General features: G+C 43.2%; 1 protein-coding gene across 1 annotated transcript in view; it reads right to left on the minus strand.

Moving 5' to 3' along the window:
- The window catches only part of LOC311113965 (cadherin-6-like), a 50,530-nt gene extending 37,292 nt beyond the window's left edge, over positions 1-13,238 (minus strand). The window contains exon 1 of the mRNA XM_084189232.1: positions 13,115-13,238. The gene's annotated coding sequence lies outside the window, so the exon portion shown is untranslated. The remainder of the gene's footprint in view (positions 1-13,114) is intronic.
- Between the last annotated feature and the right edge of the window lie 9,249 nt (positions 13,239-22,487).

A 22,487-nucleotide genomic window follows, 5' to 3' on the forward strand; every position in this document is an offset into this window, starting at 1 on the left:
TTCCCCCACACCACTTTTCAATCAATTTGTATAATAGACCATCATGCCAAATTGAATCAAAACCTTTTTTTAATCAACAAAGCATGAGACAACTTTGCTTTTGTTTTGTTTTGTTTGTTTGTCAATTAGGGTGTGCAGGGTGAATACGTGGTCTGTCGTACGGTAATTTGGTCTGCTGTTAATGATAATGCAGAGGATTTTCCCAATGTTGCTGTTGACGCATATCCCACGGTAGTTATTGGGGTCAAATTAGTCTCCACTTTTGTGGATTGGGGTGATTAATCCTTGGTTCCAAATATTGGGGAAGATGCTAGAGCTGAGGATGACGTTAAAGAGTTTAATTATAGCCAATTGGAATGTGTGGTCTGTATATTTTATCATTTATCAGGGTTTGTATTTTGTCCTGTAGTTCATTCAATGTAATTGGAGAATCCAGTGGGTTCTGGTAGTCTTTAATAGCTGATTCTAAGATTTGTAATTGATCAGGTATATGTTTTTGCTGTTTGTTCTTTGTTATAGAGCAAAATAGATTGGAGATGTTTTGGATAGATAAGTCTTCGTGTTGCTGTTTGTTTAGTGTTCCAATTTTCCCAGAAGTGGTTAGATTCTATGGATTCTTCAGTTACATTGAGCTGATTTCTGACGTGCTGTTCCTTCTTTTTCCTTAGTGTATTTATGTATTGTTTTAGTGATTCACCACAGTGAAGGCATAGGCTCAAGTTTTCTGGGTCTCAATGTTTTTGGTTGGATAGGTTTCTCAATACTTTTTTTTAGGTTTTTGCATTCTTCATCAAACCATTTGTCATTGTTGTTAATTTTCTTAGGTTGTCTGCTTGACATTTTTTTTAGATTTTATAGGGAAGCTGAAAGCTCAAATATTCTGTTTAGGTTTTTTACTGCCAAGTTTACACCTTCACTATTGCAGTGAAACATTTTGTCCAGGAAGTTGTCTAAAAGGGATTGAATGTGTTGTTGCCCAATAGTTTTTTGGTAGATTTCTACATGACTTTCCTTCCATCTATAGCATTTCTTAATATTATGCAGTTCCATTGGCTTTGATGCCTTATGACTGAGTATTGCTCTGTTCAAGTAGACTGTGATTTTGCTGTGATCTGATAGGAGTGTCAATGGGCTGACTGTGAACGCTCTGAGAGACTCTGAGTTGAGGTCAGTGATAAAGTAATCTACAGTACTACTGCCAAGGGATGAGCTGTAGGTGTACCTACCATAGGAGTCTCCTAGAAGCCTACCATTGACAATGCACAGACCCAGCGTGCAACAGAGCTGCAGGAGTTGTGACCCATTTATGTTGGTTAATTTGTTGTAGTTTTGTCTAGGAGTGCATATTGGGGAGGGAACGCTGTCACCTCTCTCTCTCTCTCTCTCTCTCTTTCTCTCTCTCTCGCTCTCTCTCTCTCTCATAAATGAGACTTCAGATTGCCCCTTTAAAGGAATATGACTCGACATAATGAGTCTACATCTCCATCCACACGTTGACACAGCTACAAAGGGCTACATGTATGCATACGGCGTGTATTGCCTTTAATCATATCTGAATAAAGAAACTAAACTGAATAAACTTTTAATAGACTAACAGGTCTACATGTTCAGCTTCTTGAATCTCTTTAAACAATCTGCTTGGGCACACTATGTTATCAGAGCAAGCAGGCTGTCAGTGGAGACCCTGAGCAATGTCAACCTGAGTTTATTACCTTCAGATCATTGTAAAGATACTGAGCAAAATGGTTGTTTGCAAACCACACAATGAAAGCACAGAGCATACAGTGCCACACACATACTCTCACCCATTCTCTCGCTTTCTGGCTCGGTCTTCCTCCCTCTCTTTCTCTCTGGCTCGGTCTTCCTCTCTCTCTCTCTCTCTCTCTCTCTCTCTCTCGCTCTCTCTTTCTCTCTCTCTCTGGCTCTCTCTCTCTCTCTCTCTCTCTCTCTCTCTCTCTCTCTCTCTCTCTCTCTCTCTCTCTCTCTCTCTCTCTCTCTCTCTCTCTCTCTCTCTGAAGACATGGTTAGACAAACATGGAGGGGAGAAAATGGAACAAGATGGAGAGATGAAGAAGGGCATGACTTCTTCTTCTATGCTCATTATTCCTGTCTGGGTACTATCCAGGCTGATGGTGTGGTACCACTGGGGTCCGGGCGCTGGGTTTATCAGTGGGCGCACTGGGAACTAGCAGCACCATCGTCACTATCACACACAGACTACGTCCCAGATGACATCCTAGTGCACTACTTTTGACCAGGACCCATAATTTTACTGGTCAAAAGTAGTGCACTATATAGGAAATAGGGTGCCATTAAGGACACCCACACCCACACAGGCTCAGCTCAGATAGAGAGATGTAGAATGCTGTTTGGCAGCTCTACTTTTCTCACAGGACATAAAGGAAGAAATCTCTGTGCATTCTGCTGAATTAAGTGCTTTGAACTGCATGCAGAAAGTGGAGTGAGATTGAGCTAGAGAGGGAGAGACAGACCGGTCGAGACACATTGAGAGGGGTAGAGAGATGGCGGGAGAGGCTCAGATGGAGAGAGAGGGAGGGTCAGGGTAGGTTGGGCAGAGAGAGAGATGGAGGGAGAGAGATGGAGAAAGAGAGAGAGGGAGAAAGAGGCAGAGACAGTTGTTGAAAGGGGGAGAGGGTGGGTCAGGGAATGGTAGGGAGAGAGCGAGAGGATGGAGAGAAAGAGAGAGATGGAGGGAGTGAAGGAGAGGTAGAGACATCCTGTCAGAGCAGTGTCAGCAGGACAGTTAAGAGAGGACATGTGTGTGTGTGTGAGTGAGAGCTTGTGTGTGTCTAGCACATCCACTACCCTACCTGTCTTCTCTCTCTCCTTTAAGCCTTCCAAGCCAAGGCCTCTCTCCCTGCCCTTCCAAGCCAAGGCCTCTCTCCCTGCCCTTCCAAGCCAAGGCCTCTCTCCCTGCCCTTCCAAGCCAAGGCCTCTCTCCCTGCCCTCCCTCCCTACCTGCTTTCAACCCTGCTTTCCCCTTATGAGGCAAAACGCAAATGGGAAAAGCTGAGGGGTTAGGTCCCCCTTTCTCTTTTCCCCCATGCCTTGCAGTTTATTATAGCCCATGCCAAAGCTCCTCTCCTTTATGCCTGCTGCATGCGCTTCAGCTGATATGCATTATTGTGGGGGATTTTCAGATGCTTGCGATGCTAAAGTCACTTTGAATGTGTCCTTTGCATGCCTCAGCAGGGGGAATAAGAAACCATAGGTCACAACAGGCTCTCTCTGGGCCGACGGAGCAGGTGAGAGTGACGGCCTGTCTCAAATATAGTGCTTTCCTTTTGACGAGCGCCCATAGTCGACCAATAGGGCTCTTTTCAAAAGTAGTGCACTATGTAGGGAATAGGGTGCCATTTGGGACAGAGCCATAGAGTACCCGAAGCCACAGCCCACTCACAATCTCTCTCTAAGTAACTCTCACGTGGAAAACTCTGGTTCAAATACATTTTTTGCTAAAATTATTTTTTTCTCTCTTTTATTTCCTCTCTTCTATTTCCCTCCTTCTCTTTCCCAAGTCCTCACACGCTTGACTTTATGAATTTCCTTAATTGACCATGGTGAGGGAGCGTGGGCGACTGGGAGCTATTGATTTGCTGTAGGACTCAGCAGTGTGGTAGGAAATACCATGCGGTCTCCGGGGTTGCTTCTCAGAGCCTTCTAATACCTCCAGTCTTCAGTTCCTCAACACACACACACGCACACACGCACGCACGCACGCACGCACACAAGCACACACACACACACACACACACACACACAAACACACACACACTGCTCTGCTCTGGTGGGAGGCAGACAGTCAGTCCTTTCAATAGATTTCTTCATAATGTCACTGTGGAAGGCTGGAAGCTAATGCCTCACTGACTGTATGGAAAGGCCCTGCCTGCTGTCCCTGAGGAGCGCTCGCACCGCTGATCAAATTTTGTCATGCCCTGGAATCCATGTTGTCCCAAATGGCACCCTATTCACTACACTGAAAAAAATAAAGGTTCTTAAATTGTTCTTCCTCAGCTCTTAAGGTTCCTTGGGAGAACTCTTGCCCGATAAAGAACCTTTGAGTTAAGTTTGGGGCATCTTGATGTGGCATCTACGGTTCTTCAGAATTCTAAAAGGTTCTTGAAATGTGGAAGCCTTCAGATGTGTCCCTTTCCGATGTGTCCCTTTCATAGTACACAGCTATGGCCAGTGTTAACTAGTGTACATTTTTATGTGTAACATTTCTAGTGATCATTCAATAGTTAAATGAACACTGTAAAGAGTTAAATTAACACTCAGTGTGGTACAAGAAACCCAGTGTTAGTGTTAATAATAACCAGAGTTGAACCAAAACCACCATCATTATCATATTTCCCAGCATCCTCTATTGCAGGTTAATTTTTACAATTGTTTGTTTCAATATCAACATTTTTGCATCTACATTGATTGATTAATGTATCTCATGCTAATAAAATAGAAATAACATACATTTTTCTAAACTATTCAAATCTGTTACTTGGACTTATTCCACTCGTTACTGAAATGGTTGTTCCAGTTTGGATGTTTAAGTTAGTCTCATATCTTAGTCTTCCCAACCCTGGCCGTCATTCTGAAAGCACGTTGTGGGTGAATAAAAATGTTGGCTGGCTGAATTCTAATAGGACTTACACATCACTTTGCAAACCAGCATAATGTGACTTGCAGGCTTGATGTGGCCTGCAAACTTTCAGGCCACTGTATTAGGGTAAAACTTGGCCATCTAAAGAAGGCCTTATGAAATATGTAGTGTATTGCCTTAAATGATACAATTTTAATGACAACATATTCACTTAGGATCTCACTTGGTGAAGGCCCCAGGACTGAAAATGTACTAATGCAACAACCATGTCTCTGTCACTAGCAAACACAGTAATGGGTGGTACTGGTAACTCTAAAATTCACTTGAAAGGCACCATGGGAAATATGCAAATAAGGCTTAAAACCTTACAGCAGGGCTATTCAATTCCGTTCCTGGAGGGCAGAACTACTTCTGGTTTTGGATTTTTGCATGGTTCTTCAAAGAACCATCACATTTATGGTTCTTAAGAGACCCTAAAATGGATCCCCTATGGCATCGCTCTCAAGAACCTAATTTGGTTCCAACTTGCACCTTTATTATTAAGAGTGTATGCAGTTACTGCTACTGGTCCACTGTTGATGGAGAATTAAGGGGTCAGAGAGCTGTAGCAGTGTCTCAAATGGAACCCTATTCCCTACATAGTGCACTACTATTGTATCCTCCCAATTTAAAGTAGTGCACTATGTAGGGAATAGGGTTCCATTTGAGACACTGCTACAGCTCTCTGACCCCTTAATTCTCCATCAACAGTGGACCAGTAGCAGTAAGTCAGTTACATCCAGAGCTTAGTTTTCTCTACATCTGTGTGTACCGGTGTGTACATGGCTCTGTGTGTGTATGTGTTGAGTAGCTCTCCTCTCTTTTCTTGGTACACAGCCCCAGTAATTGTCAGCGTCATAATGAACCTGTGTAATAGAACATGACACCGCAATTATATCCTCACAGTTAAGAGAAAGTGTTTACAACAACCCTGACACTGCTTGATTTTCTCCCTCTACTCCCTCTTTCTCCTTGCATCCATCTCTGTGCCATTTAATTGCAACTGTAAAAAAAAAGGCTATAAATTGCCTGTCACCGATTATCTGGAGTCAGTACATATGGCAATAATACTACTGCATTGCGTTCTGTGCAGGGTTAGCAAGATGAATGTGTCTGCCGGCAATTTGGAGCGTGGGCCCAAGGATTCTAGGCTCATAGAATTGCATGAAATAATATTTAAACTCATAACAATTAGCTATTAAATGTATCTATTGCTTTAATCGAACACAGGGACTCATAGATAAAGACGGGGACACAGCGAGACACACAAATGTATCCATCATATTGGATGTAAAAGACTAATAGCTCTTCTAGTGTTTTATGTGTAACTACACCAAATGGCTTCGGGGGCATTTCGTGTATAGTCTGGAGCCATGCAGGCAAAACTGACCTATGAACGGCAGTACTACTCATCCTCCTCTTGTTTTCTCTCTTCTTCCTCGTTCCCTCTTTCTCTCTCTCTCTGACTTTCTCTCTCTCCTTCTCTCTCTCTCTCTCTCCCTCTCTCTCTCCTTCTCTCTCTGTGTGTGTCTCTCTGTGTGGGTCTCTCTCTGTCTCTCCTCTCTCCCGCGCTCTCTCTCTCTGTCTCTTTTGTCTCCTAACGAGAGAAGATAAGCGACACAGAGAGGCAGTACCCTATCGCGCCCATTAAGCCACGGCAACCCAACCTTCACGGCAATGCAGAAGGAGCCCCCGGAGGGGGCAATTAAAAGTGAGATAGGAGAATGTCAGCCACGGGCGAGGGGGGGGGGGGGGGGGGGTTGAGGGGGGGTTGGCAGGTACATGGCCCTGGTACAAACCAAAGAAGAGGCCCTTAAAGGCTGCTAATGTGAGACACTGTCAGTGACAGGTTGTTTCATAGTTTCCCTTCTTTCCCTTCGCCTTGACACAACGTTGTCACCCTCTGAATTCATTTTATTATTTTATTAAGAGGACATGAGCTACATCCCAAATGGCACCCTATTCCCTATGTAGTGCAACCAGGGCCCTGGTCAAAAGTAGTGCACTACATAGGGAATAGGGTGCCATTTGGGATGCAAACACGGATACAGACCAAGAGAGTCACTCCCTCACAGTATCGTTCTCCATGCTATTATTCTCTAGTGCTTCTTCTTGGCTAAATGTATCACTAAATCCCACTTGGTGCATTGGGAATAGAGCATCTGACCCACATATAACGCTTTAGTTTTTTTGTGTGTCTTTGTTTCAGTTATTGTCTGTGGGAGCATGGAAACCCAACGGATGGGTTACTGGGTAGGGTTTAGGTTTCCTTGTCCTCAAGTCACAAGGATATAAAGTAAGTAGCGTAGGACGAGCCAGGACGGCCCATAGGGCAAGAGCCTACCACTTGTTTTTGCAGTGTGATGTACATCACCTGGACAGGACACTACTCTGTCACAAGGTTTTTAGTAATGAGCCAAACCATTGGGAAGAGAGTGTTTGGCTGGCTGTTCTTGTTTCGCCAATCTCCTCGCCTCCTCTCAGTAACAGAAGAAACATAACACCTTCTAGATTTTTCTGTCCATATACTGTATATTGATCTTTGGCTCAACTGGGAGAGTTTTTTGCTGCCTTACTTTAATGAAAGAGGATTTAGAAGAGAAGCTGGAGGATGTTGAGAAGTATGTGGCAGCATGTAGCAGACAGAGTACTTCCCCTTTATAGAGCAGTAATTCTCCTTCACAAAGCATGTACATGTACACGCTTTCTCTCGATAGAAAGTCTGAGGTTCCTTCCCTTGTTTGTACAATTTTTTGGCTTTGCTTAGGTTGTTTAGGTTAATTAGCAGAACCTGTTTATTCTCTTAGGGTCCCCTTAAGGCTGAACCATAATCACACCTCCTAAAGGCGTCCACATGTCACATCTCCTAAAGGCGTCCACATGCTTCCCAGCCTAAACAGTTTGGGAGAGTTTGTACATATATTTTGACGACATTTTGTGCTGTTTTTGTTCGTTTTGAACTTCGGTGAGGGTTTTTCGGCAAAAGTTTTATGGAGGCAAGCCGAAGTTCAGAGCCAAAGTCTTCTTCAATAAAGTCTGTTGTCATTCAACGAGAGACGACTTGTTTTCATGCACATTTTTTTATTGAGAAATACTGCACCAAACATCTTAATTTGATGTAAAATTGTGCGACTAAGATGTCCTCGGCAAAAACATCAAAATTAATGACCGATTTCTTTAGTTATTTTAGATTAATTTGGACTATTCTGAGGAAGTGTATACTGGCTATGGCGTCTCAAAATGGACAAACAGTACTATTGCCAATTATTTCTTGTTTTTCAAGCGATGGTCTTTTAAGGGAGTATGCGAGCACACTCGTTCAGTTTGGCTAGCCGAGTTTGGCTAGGCGCCAGCCGAACTGAAGCATACTGACGCCTTAACTGTAATCAGGGGAGGATAATCAACCCTCACCTCTAACTGAACCAGGTTAATAGAAAGGAGCGGGTATGCAGAAGTGCATATAAAATATTATGGTTTATTGTATAACTTGACAGAGGAGACAACATTACTCCTTGCTAACATTTCTCCATCTGCACCTGAACAAGTGCATAATAACACTGATGCATATTCTCATACACAACACAAACAAATTAACCTGTACCATCCTTGTCAGGGGGCAGGGGTGTGTTAGTCCGAACCATCTCTGTCAATGTTCTGGGGGTGTTCCCTCAGCAATACATCCACGTGTAGCACTCCAGAGCTCATTGCAAACACCATTACCTTGCCTGGCTGCTCAAATTCTTACCAAATAACCTGATAAATCATAAGATCTGGGCCAAGTCAATGTGACTGGGCCATTTCCCTCGTGCATCCGTAATGACACCCTATTCGCTATATAGTGCACTACTTTTGACTAAAGCCCTATGGGCCCTGGTCAAAAGTAGTGCACTATATAGGGACTAGGGTGCCATTTGGGACGTAGACCCTGTTTCTCGTTATATCCAGCCCCACTATCATTCAGAGACGCCCCCATCACTCAACCCAAGCAGGCTCTCCACAGCCGCCAACGCCTCCGCCACCGCCGCTCACATTCACAACACTTGTCTTCACCACATGTATGGCCCAGTTTCGATACTGCAACATAGGCTACTGGTGTAACCCTTTCTTTCCAGTCTTTGTATTGCCTTAGCCTCTTTAGCTCAGGTCGTGTGTGTTAAAATGGGTCTACTACTATACTGGCTTCTCAACATACTGTTCTTTGATCCCAAGTCTTTGTTCTCTTTCGTTCTTTTCAATCCTCTCTCTGTTTATATACAGTGGCTTGCGAAAGTATTCACCCCCCTTGGCATTATTCCTATTTTGTTGCTGTGGGGATGGTGTTCTCGGGGTGATGAGAGGTGTTGGGTTTGCGCCAGACATAGCGTTTTCCTTGATGGCCAAAAAGCTCAATTTTAGTCTCATCTGACCAGAGTACCTTCTTCCATATGTTTGGAGAGTCTCCCACATGCCTTTTGCTTATTTTTTTTTCTTTAAGCAATGGCTTTTTTTCTGGCCACTCTTCCGTAAAGCCCAGCTCTGTGGTGTGTACGGCTTAAAGTGGTCCTAAGGACAGATCCTCCAATCTCCGCTGTGGAGCTTTGCAGCTCCTTCAGGGTTTTCTTTGGTCTCTTTGTTGCCTCTCTGATTAATGCCCTCCTTGCCTGGTCCGTGAGTTTTGGTGGGCGGCCCTCTCTTGGCAGGTTTGTTGGGGGCGGCAGGTAGCTTAGTGGTTAAGAGTGTTGTGCCAGTAACCGAAAGGTCACTGGTTCTAATCCCCGAGCTGACTAGGTGAAAATCTGTTGATGTGCCCTTGAGCAAGGCACTTAACCCTAATTGCTCTGGATAAGAGTGTCTGCTAAATGACGTAAAATGTTGTGGTGCCATATTCTTTCAATTTTTTTTATAATGTATTCAATGGTGCTCCGTGGGATGTTCAAAGTTTCGGATATTACCCAACCCTGATCTGTACTTCTCCACAACTTTGTCCCTGACCTGTTTGGAGAGCTCCTTGGTCTTCATGGTGCCGCTTACTTGGTGGTGCCCCTTGCTTAGTGGTGTTGCAAACTCTGGGGCCTTTCAGAACAGGTGTATTATATACTGAGATCATGTGACAGATCATGTGACATTTAGATTCACACAGGTGGACTTTATTTAACTAATTATCATTATTCTGACGGTAATTGTTTGCACCAGATCTTATTTAGGGGCTTCATAGCAAAGGGGGTGAATACATATGCACGCACCACTTTTCCGTAATTAATTTTTTTGAATTTTCTTAAACAAGTTATTTTTTTCATTTCACTTCACCGATTTGGACTATTTTGTGTATGTCCATAACATGAAATCCAAATAAAAATCAATTTAAATTACAGGTCGCAATGCAACAGAATAGGAAAAACACCAAGGGGGATGAATACTTTTGCAAGGCACTGTAGTGGATGGCACTGTGAACATGTCCCTGTGTTACTGTTTACTGTAGTGGAAGAGGCTCCCCCCCCTCGTCTCTGTGAATAATTTAATCCTTTACATTTTAGCAGACGCTCTTATCCAGAGTGACTTACAGTTACTGGCCCCCCGTGGGAAACAAACCCACAACCCTGGCGTTGCAAGCGCCATGCTCTACCAACTGAGCTACAGGGGACTAGTTTGTTTGTTTGTTCTTGTCTCCTTAGCTAGCACAGAGTCAAAAAGGAAATCAAAAGGAGGTTTGTTTTGAAGTGTCTGTCCTATATCTGAGATATAAGAAAGCTCAACATTTATTTATTTATACCGTGGAATGACCCGTATACCTTTGATGTGGAAATGCACAATTCACTTCTAATAATTTTTACGTCCCGGTAATGGGTTACCTTCAGACGAGTCCTGTGAAGCTGAAATGTCCGTGTTCGTGAGTCTCAACTATCGATAGTGGGGTCCAAATAGATTCTCGCTCAAACCATTCGGACTTCATATGCGAATGGCAGCACATCGGCAGATTCAATTAATTGCGACGTAGCCCATGCAAAAACAGGAAGTCTCTAGCGTAAACACACAGGGTTTTATGTAATAAAATGTGATGACGTCACCGATTTCCACAGGGGCACAGATATATACCTTTGAGGTTTGGTATTTAGTCTGCATTCAAAATGGTGTCCTATTCCCTAAATAGTGCACTACTTTTGACCAGGGCCCAAAGGGACTGGTCGAAGGTAGTGCATTATGTAGGGAATAGATTGCAATTTTGTTGTTTACAACAGAGAAGGAGGAGAGAACTCAGCGGGGGGTTCGACTGGTTCCCCTGCCTTACTCATTACTTATTTCCTGTCTGCCCATTGTGCTTCGGTGGTGGGTACTGTATGGGAGCCTCTATTCCTATGCAAATGACCTGTGTGTGTTTGTGCCAAGTGTGTGTGTGCGTGTGTGTGCATGTGTTTGTGTGTGCCAAGTGTGTGTGTATGTGTGTGTGTGTGTGTGTGTGTGTGTGTGTGTGTGTGTGTGTGTGTGTGTGTGTGTGTGTGTGTGTGTGCCGAGTGTGTGTGCCTGCCATGTGTAGTCAAGTGTGAAAGCCTATTCTCTCAACAATTATCCCAATACACAGTCCACAGAAAAAATAAAACACCCCAAATATATCAATACAGAAATAAACACACTCAAAGCAAATGTAATTAAAAAAGGTGTTGTTATTATCCATTATTCATTGTTTTGTTTGTTCTGCTTTAATAATGTACCTGGAGATTAGATCGACTGCTAACAAATCCTTACTTTTTTAAATGAATGGTGCAATTTAGAAGCGGACGCATTGATTCAGCAACACAAAGGTCAAACAGCGAGCTGTGAATTGAAAATCAGAGTGGCCGTTGCATTCCCACGTTTAGTTTGTGTCATTTCCCTCTCTTCCTCTTTCTAGCCTGGTGGTGACAATTACAAACAGGGGGACCTTTGTAAAAACACATCTCCATTCAAGCGTCTATTGACGCTGTAAACAGCAGGTCAGCTACATAAAACAGATAAAGCAACCGACCCAATTGTCACACAACACTACATAATTCATGGAGCCAAAACAGAAGACATTACAAATCTAAAGTATTAGGGCTTCTTCTTCCTCCTCTTCCGCCGGCCGGAGAAGAAGAATGTATTTTCCTGGAAGCTCCCAGTAAAACAGCTGCTTTTACATTATTAATGTTTTAGTCAGAGGGTTGAGTCATACATGCACTTTGTAAAGGCGTACTGTATACTTTATACAATTATAACATTGTAAGGATATGGTATATGTCCTTGTCCTAAATAAACGTGTGATTACCATGCTTCCATTCAGAAAGTAATAGTGGTTATCCTACAGCAGCAATCAATTTCTCTCAGTGTTTGATTGTGCTCCAATGAATGGCTTGGTGGAATTTGCCTCTTTCATTTCTAACCACTCTGTCTGTGAATTCCTTAGAGATGTGGCCTGGCGTAACCTCTGTTGACCCTAACAGTGACTCATGATGACTTACGGCAATATGTTATTCCTATGGCTTGAGTTGCCTAATCATTGAAATGAAGTGATTTGAATGTGTTTATTTTTTTTATAGGCACTCTAATGAATGAACCACACACACAAACACACACACACACCAATAGAATGAATGCCTAAACAGTATACAGGACCCCCCACCACTCTAAACACACACACACAAACAGACACACACTTTTTAATAATGCTCACCTCTCCTAGTGACCAGGGTGACTTCCAGTGCATGTTTAATTACCAGGCACTTCAGGGGTCTGGCTGAACAACAACCCCAGCCACAGGTCACTGTGATACACTGTATCTGACCATATGGGCTGGAGACCCAGGGGCCATTGGCAGAAAAGAGAGGGTGCAGAGAGGGGTGGATGGTGGACACAAGCCCTTGGCACCAGGCAAAGCCAACAGGCAGCCACTAGACTAGGGCATAGGATTTAATATGAATTTGTGGATGCCTTATCGAACATGAGCCACATTGCTAACATTTCAACCTCAGTTTCTATCCCATTTAAGATCTGGGCCGTTAATGTACTGTGCTGATAGGGTGGAACTTTGTTTTCCTGTACTAAGATACAGGATCACAACCGGTCTAGTCAAAGGAGACAGTCTGTAAAGCGTGTCTGTATATCCATCATAACCTTACCACCCAGCCTTTCTCCCCCACTGCCCCTATCCACCCTCTACCCAAACCCCATTGCCACCAACACAGCTCCAGCACGGTGTTATTTCAGATAAACAATCAATACCACAGTAAAGAGGCAGAGGAGGCTACCTGCTTTTAAACAGCTAGATGAGGAAAATCATTCAGCCCAATGTCAAGGGTGGACTACAGGCAACCAATCCCCTCATGAACTTTCATTATCCCCCACCGTCATTTATTTGTATTTGAGGTCAACAGATACACTCACTCACTCACACAAACGTTCTCTTTTTTCCCCTGGCCTTAGTCTCAGAATGAAAGACCCCACAGCATAAAAAAAGTAATACCTTACTTTTTGCTTTTCGATCGATGTCACAGGGCGAGGAATGGATGTTTTAACACGACTCCCAGGCCAAGCATGTCCACTCCAAAGTATCTGACCCTTTTCTTTTTGATGATTGCTTCTAATCCACATATCTGGCCACTCCATTTCTACACTGTGACGATGATGACTCTATCTATAAAAGGGCAGAGCGAGGCGGATCCTGCTGCTGTTAGCTCTAAGGCCCCTTCTTGCCCTTTACAATGCCTGTGTGTAATCAATACATTCCCTGCTACAGTCCATGCACAGCCATCGAAATAAGCAGTTATTCGGAACTTCTGTGAATATCTGACAACAAAGCTGTATTTATCAGAAGTCCCACCAAATACCCCCTCCATACTTGGATTAAACTATTTGTATTCATCCCCAAGTAAAACCCCCAACTGCCCACTTCCATTCAGCTTTTGTTTTCCTGGATATGGCTCGTGGAAGTCACGCATGCACAGGCATGCACACACACACACACACACACACACACACACAGAGGAGAGGCACGTTGCTAGAGCTGGGACCTGGCTGAATGATTCTAGGTTATGTTTACTAATACCGCAGCTCACTCTTAGCTATATTAGGGAGCACCAGGATTTCTATTACAGAGGGAGAAGGGGAACCGGCCGGGAGGAGGGTGAGCCGGCCGGGAGGGGGGAGGAGAGGAGGACATAGGAGTAGAGGGGAGGCAGGCAGGCTGGGAGGGCCGCAAACGTCAGATAAAAAAAAATACTCAGTTGATTTGCACCTTCATTACTCTCCCTAACACTGCTTATTTCAAATCATGATGCTGTTTTATGAGCTGAATCCTCCATTAGGACAAAACTGGGGAGACAGTGCTCTATAGTCCATAAACCAGCTATAGCAGTACAGCCGTACAGTACAGTACACCCTGCTTTTGTCCCAAATGGCACCCTATTCCCTATATAGTGCACTACTTTTGACCAGGGCCCAGGTCAAAAGTAGTGCACTATATAGGGAATAGGGTGCCGTTTGGGATGCAAAACCTGCCACCACTCGTTCTACTCAGCACCTCGACAGGGGTGAGCAGGGAGAGGCGTGGAAATGACAGCAGCCATGAAAACAGAGATTCAAAACGTCCTGAGACATCTTTTACTGCCTCTTTTACCCCTATGTCAGTGAGCATAGAGGTATGTTGGTTCATTGAGCTAAGCTGCCTACAGAGTGAGAATGTGAGATCATAGACAACATGCTCACTCACAGATTGTTCATAAAAAATGTGTGGGGAAATATTGAAGTTTTTCTTTGGAGTGCTGTCCATTTCACTGTTCAAGAAGAGTAAGAGTGCCCTCCATAAATTTACAGACCCAGAGGGCATCAGAGACTTATGTTTATTCTACAGTCACACATTCTGAAGACGTTACGTTACTGACAAGTTTCCGGGCGGCAGGTGCCAGTTTGTTTGTGCATGTGCATATGTATGTGTGTGGAGGGGAGGGGAGGATGGTCGATTTAGAGACCTAGGCCCTCATAAATTCAGCAGATAGGATCAAGAATGTAGGTGGAGGTCGGGAGAGATGGCGGAAGTGGATGCTGAGTTCGAATCAAGCAGCACGTCCAGCAAAGTTGGTGAAGCTGAATGTCCTGAATGGACAACAGTAGTGTTGAAAAATGGAACAAAAAGGAAATTGTCTAAAATTGGAGTGGAGGATACATGTATGAACGATAATGAATAGTTTCTTGTTGGGATGCCTTTGTTGAGTAAGGATGCATATGTGGGAGACCTGTTTGAGGTGTCGAAAATGGTGAAGTATGCACTGTGAAACATTGAGTCTGTTAGAGTGACCAGGAGTGGTCTTATTTGGATGTATTGTATTTCTGAAGAACAGAGGAAGATTGCAGTGGGCCTCAAAAGAATCCGGACAACAGAAGTATCGTGCTTTGAACTTTGGAGCAGTGCACCCATCAAAGGAGTCATCTCAGGGGTGACAACAGATGTTCAGGATGCATACCTGAAGAGAATTTCTGGTGTGGTTGGTGCCCGGCGTCTGACTCGCTGGGTGAATGGAGAAAAATAAGAAAGTCTGTTGTTCCTGTTGTTTTTTGATAAAGAGCAGTTACCTACGCATGTGAAGCTTGGTTATGTAAGATACGCTGTAAAAGCTTTCGTCCCCAAACCACTGCAGTGTAAACATTTTAAAAGATTTGGCCATGTTTCAAGTGTGTGGAGGCGGACGGAGTATACTGAAGAACGGTGTGGATAATGGACGACGGTGTTGCAATTGTGGTGGGGACCATGATCCCGAGTTCCTGGAGTGCCCTGTAAGGGTGAAGGAGATAGAGGTGGCAAACGTTAGAGCGGTCAATCTAATCCCCTATCCTGTTTCCATCCCGCACAGTAGATGGCGGAATGCACATTGAAGTGTGCGAACGCCAATATACCATAGAAGAAGAAGAAGTGTGTAGGTGAGCAGGGATGTCAGTGTGTTGATGTAAACAGGCCTGGGGTGCAGGAGAGAGACACACGGGAGCGGACAAGGGGTTTATTATTTGTAGGCTGCGCCCCAAATGATACCCTATTAACTACATATTGTACTACATTTGCCTAGGGATGGGCATTTGAAATTATTTCACTATTCGAATGCCATGATTTTTTTGGGGGATATCCAGATAGTCGAAATGGGGACTTGGAGAAGCGGTGCATTCTGTTTGTTGTTTCAGCACAGACGGGGGGGGGGGGGGGGGGGGGGGCAAGAGGAGCAGTGGCTGGTGTGTCTGATATGGAGGGAGAGAGAGAGAGAGAGAAAGTAGCCAAACCGACTTGTGCAAGTTAGACAAACTTGTTGTAGCTCAGCTGGTAGAGCACGGCGCTTGTAAACGCTAAGGTAGTGGGTTCGATCCCCGGGACCACCCATACACAAAAATGTATGCACGCATGACTGTAAGTCGCTTTGGATAAAAGCATCTGCTAAATGGCATATTATATTATTATTATATCATCTCATATGGTAGTGTCTGTCTTGACAGCATCAAATCGATGTAAAGAAGCTAGCTAGCTACACTAGCCAGCTAAGTTACTTAGGCTGCGCTCCCCGCATCCTTGTCTACAACAACTCCATTCATATTAAACAACAGCTTACCTGTTGGTTGATCATTGTAGCCTACTCCTTCTCATTTAGCCAAATTAATTGTAATTCCATTTAGCATTGATTAGAAATCTCCCACTTCACTTGCTACACTTGGAGCCTCTGAAGCAAGTGCTGCTTTGACTGACTGACATGGTCTATCCTTGTATTTAGCAATGTCACATAAATCATTTAATAACATTTTACACAAAGCATTTTCATTAAAATAGCATTTTTTCTTCTTCTAAATAATTAATAATCTCGCAAGTAATTTTATATTAACGCCCGTTCGGATATTCTAATATTTGAATAACCGTGCCCATCCCTACTTTTGACTAGAGCTTTATGGTAAAAAAGTAGTGCACTATGTAGGGAATAGGATGCTATTTGGGACGCATCATGTGTGTACCATCACATTGCTCCCTCCTGCCCTGCTCTGCCTGACTCTCATCTGGAACAGGTTGACAGAATAAGTTGACAGATGCTTCGCCTGCGTCCATTATTTATGAGGTTGAAGAGGGGGGATACGAGATATGGATGGACTGCATTGCATTTCTACAACTGGTCTGCAACTCTGCATCTGTTAGAATTCAAGATCTGACTTTGAAATGGTGTGTATGTAGTGTAGTCTTAGGCAAGTCCATGAATAAGGCCAGGTTTGAAGTTGTGTGTTTGTAGTGTAGGATAAGCGAGTCATGAATAACCACTACACCTGACTGTGTGAATCCAACCCCTGACCCTTTGGAGTAGTTCTCATTCTCTCAAGACAGAAAGAGGCCTAGCTCTTTAGCTCTGGTGTGAAGGGCCATACACACCCACAAACATAGTCTCCTTCTCCATCCCAAAAGTAGCTCTGGTCAAAAGTAGTGCACTACAAAGGGAATAGGGTGCTATTTGGGACGAATACTCAGTCTCCAGCTCTCTTAAAGCCACTTAGAGAGGCTGAGCTGTGAGCGTCGGCCATTTGATTGAATTAAGAGGATGATTAATTTAATCTGCTGGTGAAGAGCTTGAATGACTGAGGACGTCCCACGGGAACAGACGTCCCACGGGAACAGAGGTCTAAACATTATAATTCACAATATACCAACTGCTGGATTCACTTAGCTTGTGTCCCAAATGGCACCCTATTCCCAGTGAACTACTCTGAGTGTCCCAAATGGCACCCTATTCCCAGTGAACAACTTTTTACCAGGGCCTTAGCCACATAAAATTAGCTTCTGGTTATTCTAATGCCTCTACAGCAGGATTCTCCAACCCTGTTTCTGGAGAGCTACTGTCCTGTAGGTTTTTGCTCCAGCCCTAATCTAGCACACATGATTCAAAAAATTAGCTGGTTCATAAACTGAATCAGGTTAGTTTCAACTGGGGTTGGATCGAAAACCTACAGGAGGGTAGCTCTCCAGGAACAGGGTTGGAGAGTCCTGCTTTAGTTATCCCTTACCACTGCTTGTCTGTGTCCCAAGTGGCACCCTATTCCCTATATAGTACACTACTTTTGACATAGGGAAAAGGTTATCATGTGGGAAATAGCCTTAAACTGCTGCTCTTTCTGCTGCTAGTAAGAGTAGCACACCACAGCTACTAATAACAAGCACAATATCATTAATACAAATGGAATGTTTAATGCAATTTGTCAATTTCAAAGAAATTCCCCAAGCATCTTACATCAAATTCAACGTTGTATTGTCCTCGGGGCTAACACTAACTCTCATTTGGCATCGCCTTCATTAGATCAAACTCAATTAATGAGGAGTACCCTGCAGCCCCTCCACAATGATAGGGGTTCGTGGACTTTTAGGCACACACGCACGCACACACACACACACACACACACACACACACACAGTATTGTACAACTAACCTTGTGGGGACACACAATTCAGTCCCATTCAAAATCCTATTTTCCCTAACCCCTAACCCTAACCCTAAAACTAACCCTAACCCTAAAACTAACCCTAGCTCCTAACCCTAAACCTAATTCTAACCCTAACACTAATTCTAACCTTAACCCTAAACCCCCTAGAAATAACATTTGACCTTGTGGGGACCAACAAAATGTCCCCATTTGGTCCAATTTTTGTTTGTTTACTATTCTTGTGGGGACTTCTGGTCCCCACAAGTATAGTTAAACACGACCACACACACACACACACACACACACCAACCTCCCTGACAGGTCCTTGCTCTCTTTCTCTTTGATGGACAGACGCATCAGAAAGTAATTGGAGGCCTTTGCAGCCCAAACAAATCCGCCTGTCAGTTAAGTGTGTCACGGCGCCATTTTCAGCTGTTTTGGGTCTCAAAGGGTGACCTTTTCACAAAGGGACTGACTGAGGACATCTAAAGTACAGAAGGGACCCCAGCCCCTGGCCCCACCGATAGGCCTACGTATACACTGTGGTATTGTTGAATTGTTATTAGTACATGGTCATTTTCATTCCAACAGGCTTGTAGGGCCACATCTGGGATTACATATAGGCTGTGTACATTCTCTCTTTCTCGCAAACTCTATTATTAGTGTCCATATTATGACGTTAATTAATTGTCTAACAGTTAGTAGAAACACTTCAAATCGATGAAACGCCAAACTGTTCTGATATGAAAAAGGGAGCAAGGTCAGCTTTGTTTGTGGTCAAAGTGACTGTGGACAGCTATGGATAAAGATTATTATGAGAGATTATTCACAGTCAGGGGCGTCATGCACAGCAGAAATCTGAGGGGGGTACAAAGTACGTGAGGATGGCTTGGGGGGGTGGTCCAGATGCCCCCCCCCCCCCCCCCCCCCCCCTCCTCCCCATATTCCTATGCAACCCTGCCGTAAGTTGGAGATTTTAGCATTTTTCAAACACCTGAAACAACGTTTTCCTGCAATCTAGAGCCATAATTATTATGCTTAATTTCAGGTCCAAAATATGTATATTTTTCTGCATATCTAAGCATACCTCTGTATCCTCCTGACTGGTGTTTCTTTTTTTTAAGACACTAAATATCTTCTCTGCATCTTTGCTCAAATCTGGGTAAAGGATTGAAAGGAATGTGAGTTTTATTAAGTATTAAGTAGTTATTGCTTGCTTTTCTAAAGTCTACAAACCTTTTCCAGCAGGCAGGCCAGCTAAGATAGTTAGACAAGCTCACTCAGCATTTCCCAAACTCGGTCCTGGGGACCCCAAGGGGTGCACTTTTTGGTTTTTGCCCTAGCACTACACAACTGATTCAAATAATTAACTCATCATCAAGCTTTGATCATTTGAATCAGCTGTGTAGTGCTAGGGCAAAAACCAAAAAGTGCACCCCTTGGGGTCCCCAGGACCGAGTTTGAGAAACGCTGAGCTAGCTACTCTTGATTGATAGCCTGATATGTCTTATTGGTAGCTAGTTATGAGATTGGGAGATTGGGAACCTATCTGCGCTAGCTAAAGCCAACTTCATAAAACTGCTAAGTGTCTAGTAGTATTACAGAGAAAAAACTAAACATTTTCTATTATTATTACTGTTATTATTATTATTATTATTAATATTATTTAAACAGGACAAATCTGAGGGGGCATGTGCCCCTGAGCCCCCTATGGGCATGACGCCTCTGTTCACAGTGTTTGTACTAACTGTAATTGAGATCATGAATGGAAAATAATAAGAGCAAGTGAGATAAAGAGATACTCTGAAGCAGGGGAGCAACTTTTACTGGGGACGGGGGGACATGTCCCCCCCACATTCTGAAATTGCATTTCTGTCCCCCCCAGTTTTATCATTGGAATGTGATTGGAGTGTTTATCCGACTGGATAAAAAAAACAAAAAATAGAAAATCCCCCCCATTTCTAAAACCAAAGTTGTGCCCCTGCTCTGAAGAATATGGGTTATTAAATGGTTCTTCCTCAGCTCTTAAGGTTCCTTGGAGTACTCTTGCCCAATAAAGAACCTTTGAGTTAAGTGTGGTGTTCTTGACATGGCATCTACAGTTCTTCAGAATTCTGAAAGGTTCTTGAAATGTATGGTAGCCTTCAGATGTGTCCCTTTCATAGCACACAGCAAATTGGCCAGTGTTAACTAGTGTTGATTTTTCAGTGTAACACTTCTAGAAAAAAATACAAATAAACATCCGTAAAGAGTTCAATTAACACTCAGTGGTGTAAAAGAACCCCAGTGTTGGTGTTCATAACCAGAGTTGAACCAAAATCATGCCCATTATTATCATATTTCCCAGCATGCTCTTCTGCAGGTAGATTTTTTAAATTGTTTGTTTCAATATCTATGTTTTTGCATGTACATTCATTGATTAATTAATTGTATGCTACTCAAATATAAATAACATATATTTTTTCTAAACTATTCCAATCTGTTACTTTGATTTATTGCACCCATTACTGAAATGGTTGTTACAGTTTAGATGTTAAGGTAGTCTCATATCTTAGTCATTTTGAATGCAGGTGGCGGTTGAATAAAAATTCCAAATGTTGGAATTGCTCATCACTTAGCAAGCTAGCATTATGTGACTTGCAGGCCTTATGTGGTCTGTAAACTCTGAGTTTCAGGCCACTGTAAAAAAAGAAGACCTTATGAAATAATTTAATTTTAATGACAACATATTCGCTTAGGATCTCATTTGGTGAATGCCACATAACTGAAAATGAATAAATGCAATAACCATGTCTCTGTCACTAGCAAACACAGTCATGAGTCGCACTGGTAACTCTAAAATTCACTTGAAAGTAGTGATGGGACGATTGATACCGGAACTGTAACAACCTCCCGAGTGGCGCAGTGGTCTAAGGCACTGCATCGCAGTGCTAGCTGTGCCACTAGAGATCCTGGTTCGAATCCAGGCTCTGTCGTAGCCGGCCACGACCGGGAGACCCATGGGGCGGCGCACAATTGGCCCAGCGTCGTCCAGGGTAGGGGAGGGAATGGCCGGCAGGGATGTAGCTCAGTTGGTAGAGCATGGCGTTTGCAACGCCAGGGTTGTGGGTTCGATTCCCACGGGGGGCCAGTATGAAAAATAAAAAATTAATAATGTATGCACTCACTAACTGTAAGTCGCTCTGGATAAGAGCGTCTGCTAAATGACTAAAATGTAAATGTAAATGTAACTCCGATGCTCTGATGCAGTTTCCAAAGCACTACTGATTCGACACAACGTAGCGATGCTTGTACCAAAGTAACAATACCACACTATGATGGCGTTCGAAAGCAGGTCAATACCACGTGATGATGACGCTTGAAGCAGGTGTTGGAACTCGGTACTGAGAGCGCTAACCTCTGTTGGAAGCTTTTTGTTTTATCTAGACAAATCTATCATAGCACACCAGTATTGAAATGAGAGAGCCTATTTAGATTGTTTTCTTTCTCAAACAGTGATTTTAAATTAAACAGCACTTGTAGTTGTTATTGGTATTTATCAAATTATGGATCCAAAGTTTTTTGTTAATATGTAAAAGTGAGTTGAACAAGTTTAATTCAAACCCAAAGCAAACTTGACAAAGCTTTGTTTGATCCCTCAGTCAATGGATCCTGCTGTGGCTTCCAAAATGTCGACCTCTGCTGGACACTACGTACAGACTTAAGTCTAGATATTCTTCTCTATTTATCACATGACAGTTGGCTCAGTCTGTAGAGCAGTGACTCTCATCTTGTGGAGACACAGGATCAAATCCACATATAGATTGCATTTGTTTTGTAAATAGTTGAAATGATGAGTTTCAATTAGCATAGGCTGTTCAGTTTTTTATTTAACATCATGTACTGTCTTTTGCAAACTTTTTTTTGTAAAAAACAAAAACTAGGTTGCTCGTTTCAAAGCATAGGCGGATAGTTTCAAAGTAACATTACCACGTGATCAATAACGTCCGACGCTTCGTTTGATCATGTGCTTTTTCTAACCGTGTGTTGCAAAATGTGAGATCCACGAATTTCGCCATGGTTCAGATGCTTTCTTCAATGCAAAATTGCAAACGCTGACTTCTACGGAACACCTTATTTACCAATTTACTTAGATTTTTTCTGAATGGTAGCTCAGCAGGTAGGCATGGCACTTTGGGATCAGACACCAACATAGGCACATGATCATATATTTTTTTGTGAAACCACCATATCTTACCATTGTTGCTAAAATAATTGGTTTTATTTATCCAGCATCCTAAATAATACTCTGGATGCATAGTTTATGAAAAAATAGTGAACCTGGAGGCAAAAAGGTAAAGTAGGATGTGAACCCCACATTCTAACTAGATTTAGTACAAAGTTGTGATGGATGCAATGGGAAAACAAGTGT

The sequence above is a fragment of the Coregonus lavaretus genome, assembly GCF_964263955.1.
Source record: "Coregonus lavaretus genome assembly, contig: HAP1_SCAFFOLD_2543, whole genome shotgun sequence".
In the NCBI taxonomy this organism is placed as follows: Eukaryota; Metazoa; Chordata; class Actinopteri; order Salmoniformes; family Salmonidae; genus Coregonus; species Coregonus lavaretus.